A 14,565-nucleotide genomic window follows, 5' to 3' on the forward strand; every position below is an offset into this window, starting at 1 on the left:
ACTGTACGCATGCAAACAAGTGTAATGTCACATAGTGTAATGTTTACACTAACTGTATATTTCTACTTTATTATTACACTGTAGTATTGTTTAGTATAGTCTACTGCATAATGTTATGTTCATAAACTGCATCCCAAATTCAAACTGTGACTCTTTTGTTTTTTTAGCAGGATATTTTTCAAACTGGAATCATTTCTGAATTATATATTGTGGTAAATATTGATATCGCCCAATATCTGGAAAATTATTATGATTGATAAAATTGATTACTGATCATGTTTTTTGCCATATCGTGAAGCTCTCCTAACTGACCGACAAGAATGTTAAATCTTCCTTCCTTGACTGTAATCTCAATTATCTTTTTAAAGGATACCCTCATCGATATAATAGTAATAATAATGCATTGGTTTTATATAGCGCTTTTCTGGACACTCAAAGACGCTTTACATTGCATTATTCATTCACTCCATACTGGGTGGTGGTAAGCTACTACTGTAGCCACAGCTGCCCTGGGGCAGACTGACGGAAGCGAGGCTGCCATTCTGCGCCATCGGCCCCTCCGACCACCACCAGCCATTCACTCTCACAACTTTCATACTAGGCAAGGTGGGTGAAGTGTCTTGCCCAAGGACACAACGACAGTTTTACGCCTGCGGGAGCGGATATCACTGTTGCTACTTCTCTTTTTCATCCCGGTCCTCAGGACCCCCTGTCCAACATGTTTTAGATGTTCCCCTCTTCCACCACACCGAATACAAACAATCTGCTGATCATCACCTCTGCAGAATGTGTTGGAAGAGGGAAACATCTAAAACATGTTGGGCGGGACTGCCTGAGGATCAGGATTGGGAAACAGTGAGGATGCTGGGTAAACCTGGTTAAAGCCCTGTCTTCTGTGCAAGAGACATCTACCTTGTCTTTTTTTCATTTTGTCCAATAGTTTACATATTTGTACTTGAGTACACTTCTTGCTTATGAGCATGACGTAGCCGAGGTCTTTTTCTGCCTGACAAAGGAATCCACATCTACATTCCTGGATGCTGATTGCTCTCCTTTCAGTTTTCAAAATGTTTCATATCTTTTTACAACGGGATGTCCCCGATGAACACGTTATTGATTTCATCTCTCTATCCCAGGAGTGTCCATCTCCGATCCTCGAGGCCCGCCTTCCTGCATGTTTTCTCTCTGTCCATGCTGCAGCACACCTCAGCCTCAAATCGTCATCAAGCTTTTTAAAAAGCCCTCTAACGAGTCCCCCGCTGCAATCAGGTGTGCTGAAGCTGAGAGAAAGGGAAAACATGCAGGACGTCGGCCCTTGGACACCCCTGGTCCAGTCCAAGTGCATACTCTGTTTATGTTGTCTTACCCATTTCTTACCTATTTTATAAAAACACACTGCCAGGGGAGCCTCCGCGGCCTCGGGGAGCCCACGCTCTCTCTTTTTGATCTGTTAGGACCAATCCATACTCCACACTAAGCCAAAGAAAGTTCGGCTGCTCGAGGTGGTTGCGAACAAAATTAGATCATTTTGTTCTCGCACACCTGAGCAGCCGAACTTTCTTCAGGTTCGCATAGAGGATGAATTGGCCTTTAGTTTCCCCAAATCCTCCTCCATTGTTTCAGGCCGCTGTTAGTTTGTGAGACGTTCCTTTGCTTTGTTCTGGTCATGTTATCAGTGCCACTTCAATATTTCATACAGTTTTCGTAGTATCTCAATAAGGAATTTTTTTTTTTTTTTTTTTGCCTGCTTGAAGTCCGGGGAACTCCGAAGTCGAGCTGTCTGCCTCATGGCTACATGACCTGCAAGTCTTATTAAATTAATCTAATAAATTAAAGATGTGTGACATCAGGAAACACAGCACGAGACTCTAAGCCGTGCTTTGGAACTTTCTCCTGCTCTGATTCTTCCTCTGTGTGACCAACAGCCTCGGCAGGATCGGCCACCTCAAGCTGCTAGGGGCTGAGGCACAGCCGACTCTGGATTCTCAGAGGAATCTGGGTCCACTGGCGGTTCCGTTTCGTTGGGCTGATGGATGGGCAGAGGTGGAGAACAGGCCGCGGACCCGAAACAGTTGGCTAGGCAGTGTGAGCTCCAAAAGACCACCCTTCCCTCGGTCCAGGAGCAGCCAGGGGTACCCAAGGACCACGTCATGAATGCACTGAGGTAATGTAAAGAAACGTATCTTCTCCCTGTGGTTGCCGGAGCAAAGTAGTGTTACTGGGACTGTACAAAATTGAACGACAATTTTGGTTCCGAAAGCATCAACGAAACACTCGGCTGGAGCACGCGTGTCGAAGGCAACCCCCAGCCTCCGTGCCAGCTGCTCCGAGATGAAGTTCCCCCTGCTCCCGTATCCACCACCGCCTCGGCCTGCACCTCCACTGACCCACATGACGAAGTGACAGGTAGCATCAATTTATTAACGGGGTTTTGGCTCTCCGGACCGCCAGCCACTTAGCAACAGTTGCTAGGTGCTGCGTGCCCAGTGCATGCCACTCTGCTATCATGTAAGCTGTGCTTCTATATCATCACCAGCAGGGGCAGCACAATATGTGGTACAAACTGAATTTCACCCATGTATATTAATTTCATTTGTAAATTCATTCCAAAACAGAGTGTCTTTGGTGGTTTTAAAAACTAGGGTTATGTTTTTGAATTGATTCACAAAAATAAACTGAATGAACAGCTGTAAATGTGCTACTGTTAATGTCATGTGATGTGTCATATGAAATAAGCGGGAAAGAGTACATCAATCAATCAATCAATTTATTTTTGTATAGCCCAGTATCACAACAACAGTTGCCTCAGAGGGCTTCAAGATGTTACATTGGTCGGTAAAAGTAAAAACAGTGAATAAGCATAATATTAATATGTCAATATTTACAGTAACGAGACAGAACGAAGCAACCACCGCCTTCGACCCTCACATCCGGCAAGAAAAAACTCCAGAAACCCAGTGGGAAAAGAAGAAATCTTGGGAAGAACCACAGTATGGAGGGATCCCTCTCCCAGGGACGGACAGCTTTGACAACAGCTAGCATGAGACAATAAGAAGTAAAGCCTAGGACAATGTTGAGGACAGTCCGTTGGACGGTCCAGCACAGGAACTACGGATCCCAGAGGTAGAACTGAAGCCAGTCCACGGGCAGGACCGACAGGAGTGTCCTCCCGGTCCGGCCGGAGCTTGTTCATAGGCCCTCGTAATAGTGGAGTCAGCAACTGAAACTGGAGAAGACTCCCCCTCAAAGGGGGGGACAACAGGTGAACAGCAATGAACGGACTAAAGGGAATAACATTCAGACATTAGAGGACAGGGCTCAGTGCACCGTACTTCCCACAGCATTCTAGCTCCTGGGGCAGCTTTGTGGATACTTAACTGTTTAAACTAGTATTTAGTTAGTATAGTTTAGTTTAGTTTAATGTAGTTTGGTTTAGTTTAATTTTGTTTAGTGTAATTTGGTTTGGTTTGGTTTAGTTTGGTTTAGTTTAGTTTGGTTTAGTTTAGTTTGGTTTACTGTAGTTTGGTTTGTTTTAGTTTAGTTTAGTTTAGTTTAGTTTAGTTTAGTTTAGTTTAGTTTAGTTTAGTTTACTTTAGTTTGGTTTGCTTTGTTTTAGTTTAGTTTAGTTTAGTTTAGTTTAGTTTAGTTTAGTTTAGTTTAGTTTAGTTTAGAATCCCTAGCTGACCTGATCATAGGCTGCATCGAAGAGAAACGTCTTGAGCCTAACCTTAAATGTGGAGACTGTGTCTGCCTCTTTGACACCACTTGGAAGCTGGTTCCATAAAAATGGTGCCTGATAGCTAAAGGCTCTTCCACCTAGTGTCCATTTAGAGACTCTAGGAGTCACCAGTAACCCTGCATTTTGAGAGTGAAGTGCTCTGATTGGTTGATAAGGCGTTAAAGCATCTTGGAGATAGGTTGGAGCCATCCCATTTAGGATTTTGTAAGTGAGGAGAAGGATTTTAAATCTAACTCTAAACTCGACTGGAAGCCAGTGAAGAGATTTTAGAACGGGAGTAATGTGTTCACGTCTTCTAGTTCCAGTTAATAATCTGGCGGTCGCATTTTGAACCAACTGAAAGTTTTTTAACGCTCTTTTTGGGCAGGCTGTGAGAAGGGAGTTGCAGTAGTCCAATCTCGCAGAAACAAATGCATGGATGAGTTTTTCTGCATCGCTTCTAGGTAGAATGTTTCTTATTTTAGCTATGTTGCGCAAGTGGAAATATGCTGTTTTACAAGCCAGGTTGATGTGTGCTTTAAAGGAGATATCCTGATCAAATAAGACCCCGAGGTTCCTCACAGTAGAGGAGGAGGATACGCTGACGTTATCTAAGGTAATAATCTGTTTGGATAGACACTCTCTCAGTTTATGGGGGCCTAGTATAATGACCTCTGTTTTGCCAGGATTCAGACGGAGATAGTTCGTAGTCATCCAGGTTTTAATTTCTCTGATACAGTCACTGAGTCTGTCTATTTGATTAGTTTGATCAGGTTTCATAGATAAATACAGTTGTGTGTCATCTGCATAGCAATGAAAATTGATATCGTGACTTCTAATTATGTTCCCTAAAGGAAGCATATATAACAGAAATAAAATTGGCCCGAGCACGGACCCTTGAGGAACCCCATAACTGACCTGGGAGCACGGTGAGGACTGTTGGTTAACGTGAACAAATTGGTACCTATTAGATAAATAGGATTTGAACCAGCAGAGGGCTTTTCCTCTGATGCCGACCTCACATTCTAACCTCTGCAGGAGAATATTGTGGTCGATTGTATCAAAAGCTGCACTGAGGTCTAAGAGAACCAGGACTGAGACTAGACCTGCGTCAGCCGCCAATAGCAAGTCATTAGTGACTTTAACTAACGCAGTCTCAGTGCTGTGATAAGCTCTATATCCTGACTGAAATTTCTCAAATAAACTATTGTCCTGTAGGTGGCGGTAAAGCTGTTTAACCACAACTTTTTCCAGGACTTTTGAAATAAAAGGCAGATTTGATATTGGTCTGTAGTTGGCTAGAATATCAGGATCGAGATTAGGTTTTTTCAGCAGTGGTTTGATTACTGCGAATTTAAATGACTGTGGCACATAGCCATTTTCTAGAGAGGTGTTTATTATAGTTATGATCGTATTTAAGATAACTGGAAAAATATCTTTGAAAAGCTTAGTTGGAATTGGATCTAGGAGACAGGTCGAGGTTTTAGAAGACATTACAATTGAAGTAATCTCAGCCCCATTTACTAATGAGAAACTATCTAGTATTTCAGGTATTTCAGGTGGAGGCAGTGGCTGGATTCCCTGAGCTTGATCTGAGGAAAGCGTTTCACTGATTTTACCTCTAATGGTTATGATTTTATCATTAAAGAATTTAAGAAAGTCATGGCAGTTTAAAGATTCTGGGATTACTGGTTCCACTGCAGTATGACTGTTTGTCAGTCTGGCTACAGTGTTGAATAGAAACCGAGGGTTATTTTTGTTTATTTCTATTAAACGAGAGTAATATAATGTCTTGGCTTTAAAAAGAATTTGTTTATAGCTTAGCAAGCTACATTTCCAGGCCTTCAGAGATTGTTCTGATTTAGATTTACGCCAGTCTTTCTAATTGCCGAGTTTTTTGTTTGAGAACACGGGTTTCAGAATTAAACCATGGAGCAACGCGCCTGGGTCGATTGGTTTTTAGCTGCAACTGAGCCACTACGTCAAGGGCAGATTTTAGTGAGTGCATAGCACTGTCAACAAACTGATCACTATTATCACCACTGGTCAATAAGCTCATTTCTGTGAGTTCACAAGATAATGCAGCAAATGCAGGCTGGATCAATTCTTTGTACCGAGCCACAGATTTTTCAGATAATGTCCGTATCAGCTGAATTTTATCTTTTTGAGCACAGTAGTCTTCAATCAAAACCTGAAAAGTAATTAAAAAATGGTCTGAGAGTATGGGGTTCTGAGGGAGAACATTTAGGTCACTGACTTCTATCCCATATGTTAAGACCAGATCCAGGGTGTGCTTGTGACTATGAGTGGATTCATCAACATTTTGAGTGAAACCGATACTATCTAATACTGCAATAAACGCATTACTCAAACTGTCACCAGAATCATCCACATGGATGTTAAAGTCACCTATTATAAGGATCTTGTTATGAGTCAATACTATATTGCTTAAAAACTCTGAGAACTCAGTTAAAAAGTCAGAGTAAGGACCAGGAGGTCGATACACAATAATTAATAGCACAGCTTTTTGATTCTTCCAATTTGGACAAGTAAGCGTTAGTATTAAGCTTTCAAAAGAGTTGAATTTAACATTAGTTTTGGGTTTAAGAAGAAGACTGGAGTGGGAAATCACTGCCACACCTCCACCTCCACCTGTTGATCTAGCTGTTTGGAAATTAACATAGGTTGGAGGGGTACATTCATTGAGCCTCACATAGTCATCTTGCTGGAGCCAAGTTTCTGTTAGAGCAAGGAGATCAATGTTATTGTCACCAATAAGGTCATTATTTAACAGAGATTTAGTGGAGATTGCTCTAATGTTTAGTAGACCACATTTTATGTATTTCCTACTGCAAAAGTTATTCTGTCTTGTACAGATGTTAAGCTTTTTACCCATTGACTTTTTTTTTAATGCTTTGAGCACTTTGGACAGACTCAGTCTCTGTTAGCCTAGGTAAACCTCCATGCTTGACTTGTAAAAATCCGGGAGCAGGATTAGTGACGGGATCAACAAGATCAACAGAGGAGTGTTCTACACGACTGCTCTGCGCCCGGGGCTCATAGCTGGATTGTCAATTTAGAGTACGAAGCCGATCAGCCATATTGTGAGCTAAAAGGGCTGCACCATCCAAAGTTGGGTGGATGCCGTCCCTGCGGATGAGCCCAGGCTTTCCCCAGAAGGTGCACCAGTTGTTTAGAAAAATAACTCCGTTTAGCACATCACATTGTGCTAATTTGTTTTTATGACAACAGAAGTCATTGAGGGGGAATCATGCTCATTACCAAGGCAACCACATGTAGCATCCATAGATTCAAGATTCAAAATATGATTAACTCCAAAAATTCTGTGACTAATCATATTTTAAAAATCAATGTTTTGACAGCCTTTGTAAAAAGACTTCAACAATTTGAAAAAAGGTCATAAAGTGATAAACTGGTTATTGTGCATTGGGAATGTATGAACAAGCCCAGAGCTCTATGTCGACTGGACGTATAAATATATATTTGACACAGCTGAAAGCCAGGGGTCCGCGCCGCGCCGCTCTCTCTGCTGTATTTCAGGAGTTACATATCAGCTTATAGCACAGCCTGTATAACCTGTTATACAAACACCCACGGTAGCCGAGAGAGAGAACCAAGCGCTCAGCTGAGGTCAGAGCTGGAGAGGAGTGAATCATCAAGTGGAGCATCACAGCTGCTGGACGCCACCTCGCGTGGAGTGAAGCGCTCCAGCTGAGTGTAAGGGACTGGGAAGATAGTCAAATAAAGAAAATAAAAACATTTTGATGCAAAACAAAGCAAGATGATGAACCAGTACAGCCAGATGATGCTGGGACTGACAGGAGTGCAGAAGAGGTTCAGGCAACCGAACTGAGCACAGAGTCAGCAGGTGTGGAGGAGCTGCCCTGAAGACGGTCTGCTCGTGCCACTAGACCTCGCCATGTGTTCACATATGAACAGTTGGGCCAGCCTACTTTCCGACAATGGCCTGCTGGTGCGAATGGGATGTTTACATGTGTGTCCTACCCCGTTCCCTCGTACCCAGTGATGCCAGGGACATGCTACTATTCCCCCCCAACCAATTTGGACATGTTAGACAACGGATGTGAAACATGATTGACTGACCGACTTTGACGTGGAAGACTGTTGACATATTTCTTTCTTTGTCACTAGTTTAGTTCTAGATGTCCGGAGACATCTCTTGAAGCAGGGGAGAGTGTAAGGGACTGGAAAGATAGTCAAATAAAGAAAATAAAAACGTTTTGATCTCAGGGAGGACAGAAACCTCCCGTAGAGCAGAAACGGTCTTACTTTTGTGAAGTTGAAATTAAGAATTTTTTGTTTGTTCACCAATAAATTGTCTCATTATAGCCTCACCATCGTTTTAAAGCTGAAATGAAGAGAATTTTTTTCAATTTTCACCAATAGCCTAAATGGTTTTATTATAGCCTTACCACTTTTTAAAAGTACACGTACTGAATTTTTTTCTTCAATTCTCACTAATAAATGGCTTTACTGCAGCTTTACTACTTCTTTAGAGCACTGGGTTCCCAAGTAAGCTGTTCTCTGCTGTGAACAGGTCAGATTGTTTAGTTGTGTCAACGATTTTTAAAATGTCTTCACTGAAAACCAGCATATCTTTCAGAAGCAAGTTCAGTCGATTCACAGTGTCTGTCTCAACTCATGTGTGACCCCCCCCCCCCCCCGGGTTACGCTTTTAATAAATGTTTTAATAAACGTTTTAATAGACACACACATTCTGTACACATTCTTTTGTTCAGTACTGTATTCCCTGCTTTCCAACTCATAGCATCCCTGCACGCTGACATAAAATTATTTTTTCGCACACCACTTAGTTTTACTTTTCTGGGTTGGTCAGTCAGACAAAGTGTTTTACAGACTGGACATTAAACTTAGGTGCTGTGGATTTCTGCGGTGAAGATGGCTTGTACAGTTACAGCTGAATGCATTAACAACCTCTGTATGGTTGCATTCAGAGGAGGAAGGCTCCAAAGCTTCAGTCTGTAAGAAAACCTCACAGTGACCCGTTGAGGTGAATACGTGTCTTTTCATAATCCATTTACACCAACAGGCTTTTTTTTATGGGTTGAATAAACACAAAGCTAATACAGCTACAATGCACAGCTCTGGGCCATTGAGTGTGAGGGAAAAAAGGAAGGGACACGACTGTTATGCAACCTCAGTGTGCATTATTCAGAGGAGAAAGACTCGAACGATTGCAGACAAACGGAGAAAAAGCATCTTTCATAATCCGTTTGAAGGCTGTGACGATTTGGGTTTAATTTTCCATAATTATGTCAACTTAGGCCTATCCAGTCAGACAGATATGTGAATTATTTTCATTTTATTCTATGTGATGTACATCTGAGGCTCACTCAGCGTGACATTCATGCACTAATGTGACCCATAAAACAAAAAAAAGTCATTTCCATGGCATGCAAATGGAAAATAAAGTATCGTATGACAGAACAAGCAGGGTAACTGGATCAGGAGTCCACGTGTGGCTCAGAGTGTATATAGAAAAAACCACAAGAAACAGAAAACTGTCGAAATGGATCACAAAACTGGAAAAAAAAAGGGTAAAAAAACTGAAATCAGAGGGTCAAACTTCGGGCCTGCAGATCAAACCCGTCCTGTAAGAGGCTCCAATCCGACCAAACCACCAAGGAAATGGTTTAATCCTAACAAAATAGCCTCAAAGCCATGCTATCAGGGTGGGTTGTCCAAAATTCCCACAATGCAACAGCTGTAGAAGAAGCTTTTTGGACATTTCACTATTTCTATTTTGCACCAGAAAATGTCATTAAAATTGCCTTTATGTTGAGATGCAGTCATCTTCCGAGGTAGCTGTTTCGTCACGGAGACTGTCGCAGTTCGGACGCTGCTCCACCGCCTCTGACCAACAAGATGAACGACTGATCATCACTTACATGACGTGGCCGTATTTACAGACAGTTCACAAATCATTTCTCTCAGTTTAAGAAAGTTTGACGCTGCATCGGCTCTCCATTACAGGCCAAATGTGAAAACAGAAAACCAAATCAAATCCAAGAAGCAGGATCAAGAATCTTCACTGCTGTGTTTCTGATGGCAGGTCTCCACAGTTAAAGAATATCCAGAATAACCTGGCAGTTCTGCAGGCGTCGGCGCTTACACTCGCTCACGCTGACCTGCAAGACAACTCGCTGGGTGAATCTGGCCCGAGGAGCTGGACAGCCGTCACCACGGCAACCGGCTCCTCCAACAAAAGGGCGAGGACCCGCGGCGCTTTGAGGCGAGTTTAAACAGGAACGCAGGTGCACGAAAACACAAAAACACACCCAGAGCAGCATGTAATGATCAGCCGCTGCAGTATGACCGCCTGTCTGGACCACGTTTACACCGACAGGTATTCAGAAAAACAGATACTCTCCCCTCTACTTCCCCCAAAAAAATCATGATTTATGCAAAAAAAAAAAAAAAAAAAAAAATGCATAAAAAACTGTAAGAGCTGCTATGGGCATGACAGCCCTCCAGGGGGCAGTGTAATGAGACGCATTAAGCCAGGCGAGCCAATCAGGGTCCTGGAAAACTAGAAAGGAGTCACCCACCACATGACGCCGGCGATGCTTCAGTCTCATACGGTGACGTTAGACTCCGGCTCCTCCAGAGAACGAGGGAGCTTTTCCACATTTCCACTTTGTCCAGTTTTCAGTCATTTTCATTAACTTGTATCTTCGTTTATGTGTAAACAACAGTCCAAAGCGCATTGAAATATCGTTTTTATGTAAAAAAAAAAAAAAAAAAAAATATTAAAAAAATGGTTGAAGGTGTGTATTGTGAGCTGTAGGAGCTCGACTCACAGGGGAAAAAAATAAAAAAAAATCAATATGGGATTTGAGTTAAAAACTTAAGACCGTAATCTGAAAATATTAATCCTGCAATTCAAAAATTTACAATAAAAAAAATTCAGCGAAAAAAGAAAAATGATTTTATATATAAAAAAAAAACCTTTCATACAATCATACATTTTTGAATACAGTGCTTTATTTTATTTTTTTAAATAAACCTTTTGGTCTGGATTTAGCTCCACATGCCGTAGCAGCGAGTCCCACGTTTATACGACTACAGACGAGTCAAAGTGTTCTCAATACGTCACATTCAAGAGGCTCAGAGCAGCGTTGGGTCGCAAAGTTTTGCGTTTTTACTTGAAAGCCTCGTCATGAAACAGGACGTCTCACTCCTCCAATAAAACACTGACCACCACTCAAACCTGAACAATCCTGATGTGAGCCAACCGTCCTAACCACTGCACGTGCGTGTCTCTTAGTCCATTCTTATGAAAAGTAAAGGAATGAACTGGAAGTGACCCCCCCCCCCCCACCGGAAACAAGTCCTGAATGTTTTTGTTATCGTTACAGGAAACAAGCTGAATTCTTCATTTCTTGTTTCGGTGTTTCAGTCATCGCCTGTTTCTTCTGCGGCCCCCCTCTCGGCCTGCTTCATTATGCTGCCCCCCCCTCGCTGAGGCAGTAAATAAATGAACAAAGCCTGCATTGCTGGGGGAGGGGGGAATCAGGGCTTTTATTTCCCACAAAGCGGAACAAGTCAAAGAAACCAAACTGCTCTCAGCGTCGCAATAAGAGCTTCTTCAACTTAAGATGTGAGACGATCTTTATGTGTTCACACACTCATGTTAGTGGAGTGTGTGTGTGTGTGTGTGTGTGTGTGTGTGTGTGTGAGAACACTCTCCATCCTCAGAGTGATCCATAATTAACATGGCCGCTCCCTGCGGATCCCACATGTGCACTAAATCTGCCAGAGCAGATGAGCTTCACACTTCACGAGTCAGCCGTCAGTCTGTTCTCGCTCTGCCGTCTCACCGCTTTTACCTTCGCCGTCGTTCTTCTTCCCTTCAGAACGAGACCTCTGAACCGTCGCAGGACGAGCTGCGGCGTCACGCCGTCCACAGCGGCCTGCGTCCCGTCGCAGACAGAGAACCTGACTGAGACCGAGTGGCTTCATGGAAACGACACCGAGTCGAGGTTTTATGTGACTAAACACACTCGGTCGGTGCACCGGCACTGGGAGGACACTCCGGTACTGAAGCCCCAAACAAGGTCTTTTGACGAGAACCCGCTCCTCGCAGCACTTGGTGCTGGAGTCCGTGGCGATCCCCAGACCTCAGCAGACTCAGCACGTCAACAGGAAGCGTTAGTAAGAGTCAGCGGAGAACAGTCGTCTGTGTGACGCCCGTCGTAGAAAAGGAGCCCGGGTCCTTCAGCAGTGTTTAACTTGACAGAGCATCTCAGATTTACTTAATGTAATATCAATAAACTGAAAACTCCAGGGAAAAGATTTAACCGCCACTATTTTTCTTAATTAATATGTAAACTTGGAGAAAAACTTTGTAAATAATAAAAGACAGAAACTGTATGGAAGTAAACAGATCAATATAAAACTTCCTCTTTAAACAACGGAAACATTTTACACTCAGCCAGCAGTTAAACTACGTCGCCTCAGGTCTGTTTCTTTGAGAAGGTCGGAAAAGGAAACAAAACCTCTGACTGGATCTCCAAACCAGCAACAGCAGAAGGTTTCAGAGCTGTGTGGCGTGAAGAGCGCAGCGTACCCACCCAGCAGCAGGGAGGTGGAGAGCTGAGGTCCTCCAGGTGTCCGCCGTCGCCACAGGAACTCTGAGCTCCCGGCGTCTCTCAGCTCCTTCAGACGGAGTCACAGACCAGAGGCTGAACAGCCGCCGCTCACCGTCAGGCTGGCTTCAGTCGTCCAGCGAGCAGAAGATTCAGGCCCAAATCCTGGAAACTCTGAGCAAATTGGGTCTGCTGGCAGATTATCTCACTCATGATACACTGCTCGAGGCTCCTCTCTCAGTCTCCCACACAATACACGACACACACACACACACACACACACACACACACACACACCCCCCACAGGTGCAGCAATCCCCACCTCAGCCACACCTGAATCAATTCACCTGAAGCAACACACCTCTCAGAATAACCTGCATGACTTAACATTCCTTTAACTAAACAAAGGAAATAAAATAAATGTAAACATTTTTAACACATTGTTAAAAAAAAAAAAACTTAACCTGTTTAACATATTTTAATATTCATCATGACTTCTCACTGAGCTGCACATGAGGCAGCAGAGGAGGCGTTTCCTGGAGGAAAGGCGTCTGCAGTGACAGACGTGGAGAATTCCTGAGTTTCTCCAGAAAGCAGAGCTGCTCTGGGACATCCCGTGTCTGGACCCCCGCTGCTCCAGGTGTGTCCACACACTGGACATTCACACTCTGGACATCCACACACTGGACATCCACACACTGGACATCCACACACTGGACATTCACACACTGGACATCCACACACTGGACATTCACACACTGGACATTCCTCCAGATTTGCGGTTTCAGCAGGAAAATAGAAAATATCCCACATAGAGGATCAGTTGTTGCCTGAAGCCACGGGGGATTACTTCACCCTCCACTGACGGCCTCGTTCATCTGGTAAAACGGGAGGGCTGGGTGAATAAATAATGTAAACAGAAATATGGAGATGGGGCGTCAGTGGTCTGGTCTGAGCGGACTCGTCTCCTGGAGGTCAGCGTTTTGTGACGGCGTGTCAAGTCAGAAAGCCCGTGTGTGAAACCCTCAGCGCCGCCTGTCACGCTTTCCTGTTTGCTTCAGCAAAAACACACACAGAGGGCTGCAGCCGAACTGCCGAATCAGGAAACAACGGAGGAAAAAGCAGCTCGGACCGTGTCTCTGGTCGGAAAACGTGTTGATTTGACCTGAATGATGAATACGACCTTCAATTCTTGATTTCTGCTTAATTCAGCTTCAGTGACTGAAGAAACTCTGCTCCTGTATTTTACTCCAGTTCTTCTTTTCCCTGAATGGAAAAAAGACCCTCTGGAGCAGGGATGTCAAACATAAGGCCCTTTGGCCAAAACTGGCCCACAAGAGGCTCCAATGTGGCCGAACCACCAAGAAACTGGTAAAAACAAATTTAAGATAAATTTCTTGAGAGTCGAGGTCAGAATTTCAGAAATAGACCTTCTCCAAACCACGAGCGTCACCCAGCTCCTCTGACCTCTGACCCCCCCTCCTGCCTCTCAGTAGCACATTCAATCTGCGGGGACGGAGAAATCCCCACAGATTACAGCTCCGGCAGCTGAGATTAGGTCTGAAACGGCGACAGGACTCTCATCGCTTCTACTCCAGCGTGGACAAACAGATGCTGCGAGGAGAAAGCCAACCGGCAAAACCCCATGATGCCCTGTGTCCGGCAGAGCGAAATCAGAACCCGCAAACCTCCAAATGACACACTGTCAATACGATCATCCAGCAGAGAGGCTGGAACCATCACGTGTTTTTTACTGTCAGGGATTCCTCTACATGCTGACAGGAAACCTAAAAGCTTCACAACACAAACGTCACGTTTCAGCTGGATCAGGCCGAGACGTCGCCTCCATCTGTGCGATTCACACGCCGAAGGCTGGGCGTGCAGATGTTCTGGTGCAGACGCCCCTAATCCCAACACAAAGGCGAGAGGCGGATAATCCAGTTTCTCCTCCCGTCTGCAGGAAAAACACGGACGAGATGGTGGGAAACTCGATCTTTACAGCACAGAGACGGAGAGCATCGGGCTGCTAGCTGGTTAGCATCAGGAACACAGGACTGCTCCAACACTTCGACTTCCTGCTCAGAGATCTACTGTCCAGCGAGGAAAACCGGAACAGAAGCACCCTGGAAATCAACACAGAAGCACCTCTGTTTAGATTTGTTGTATTTACTGAGCCCCTTCTCACACCACGTTTCA

This window comes from Salarias fasciatus, chromosome 11 (genome assembly GCF_902148845.1).
Source record: "Salarias fasciatus chromosome 11, fSalaFa1.1, whole genome shotgun sequence".
Lineage (NCBI taxonomy): Eukaryota > Metazoa > Chordata > Actinopteri > Blenniiformes > Blenniidae > Salarias > Salarias fasciatus.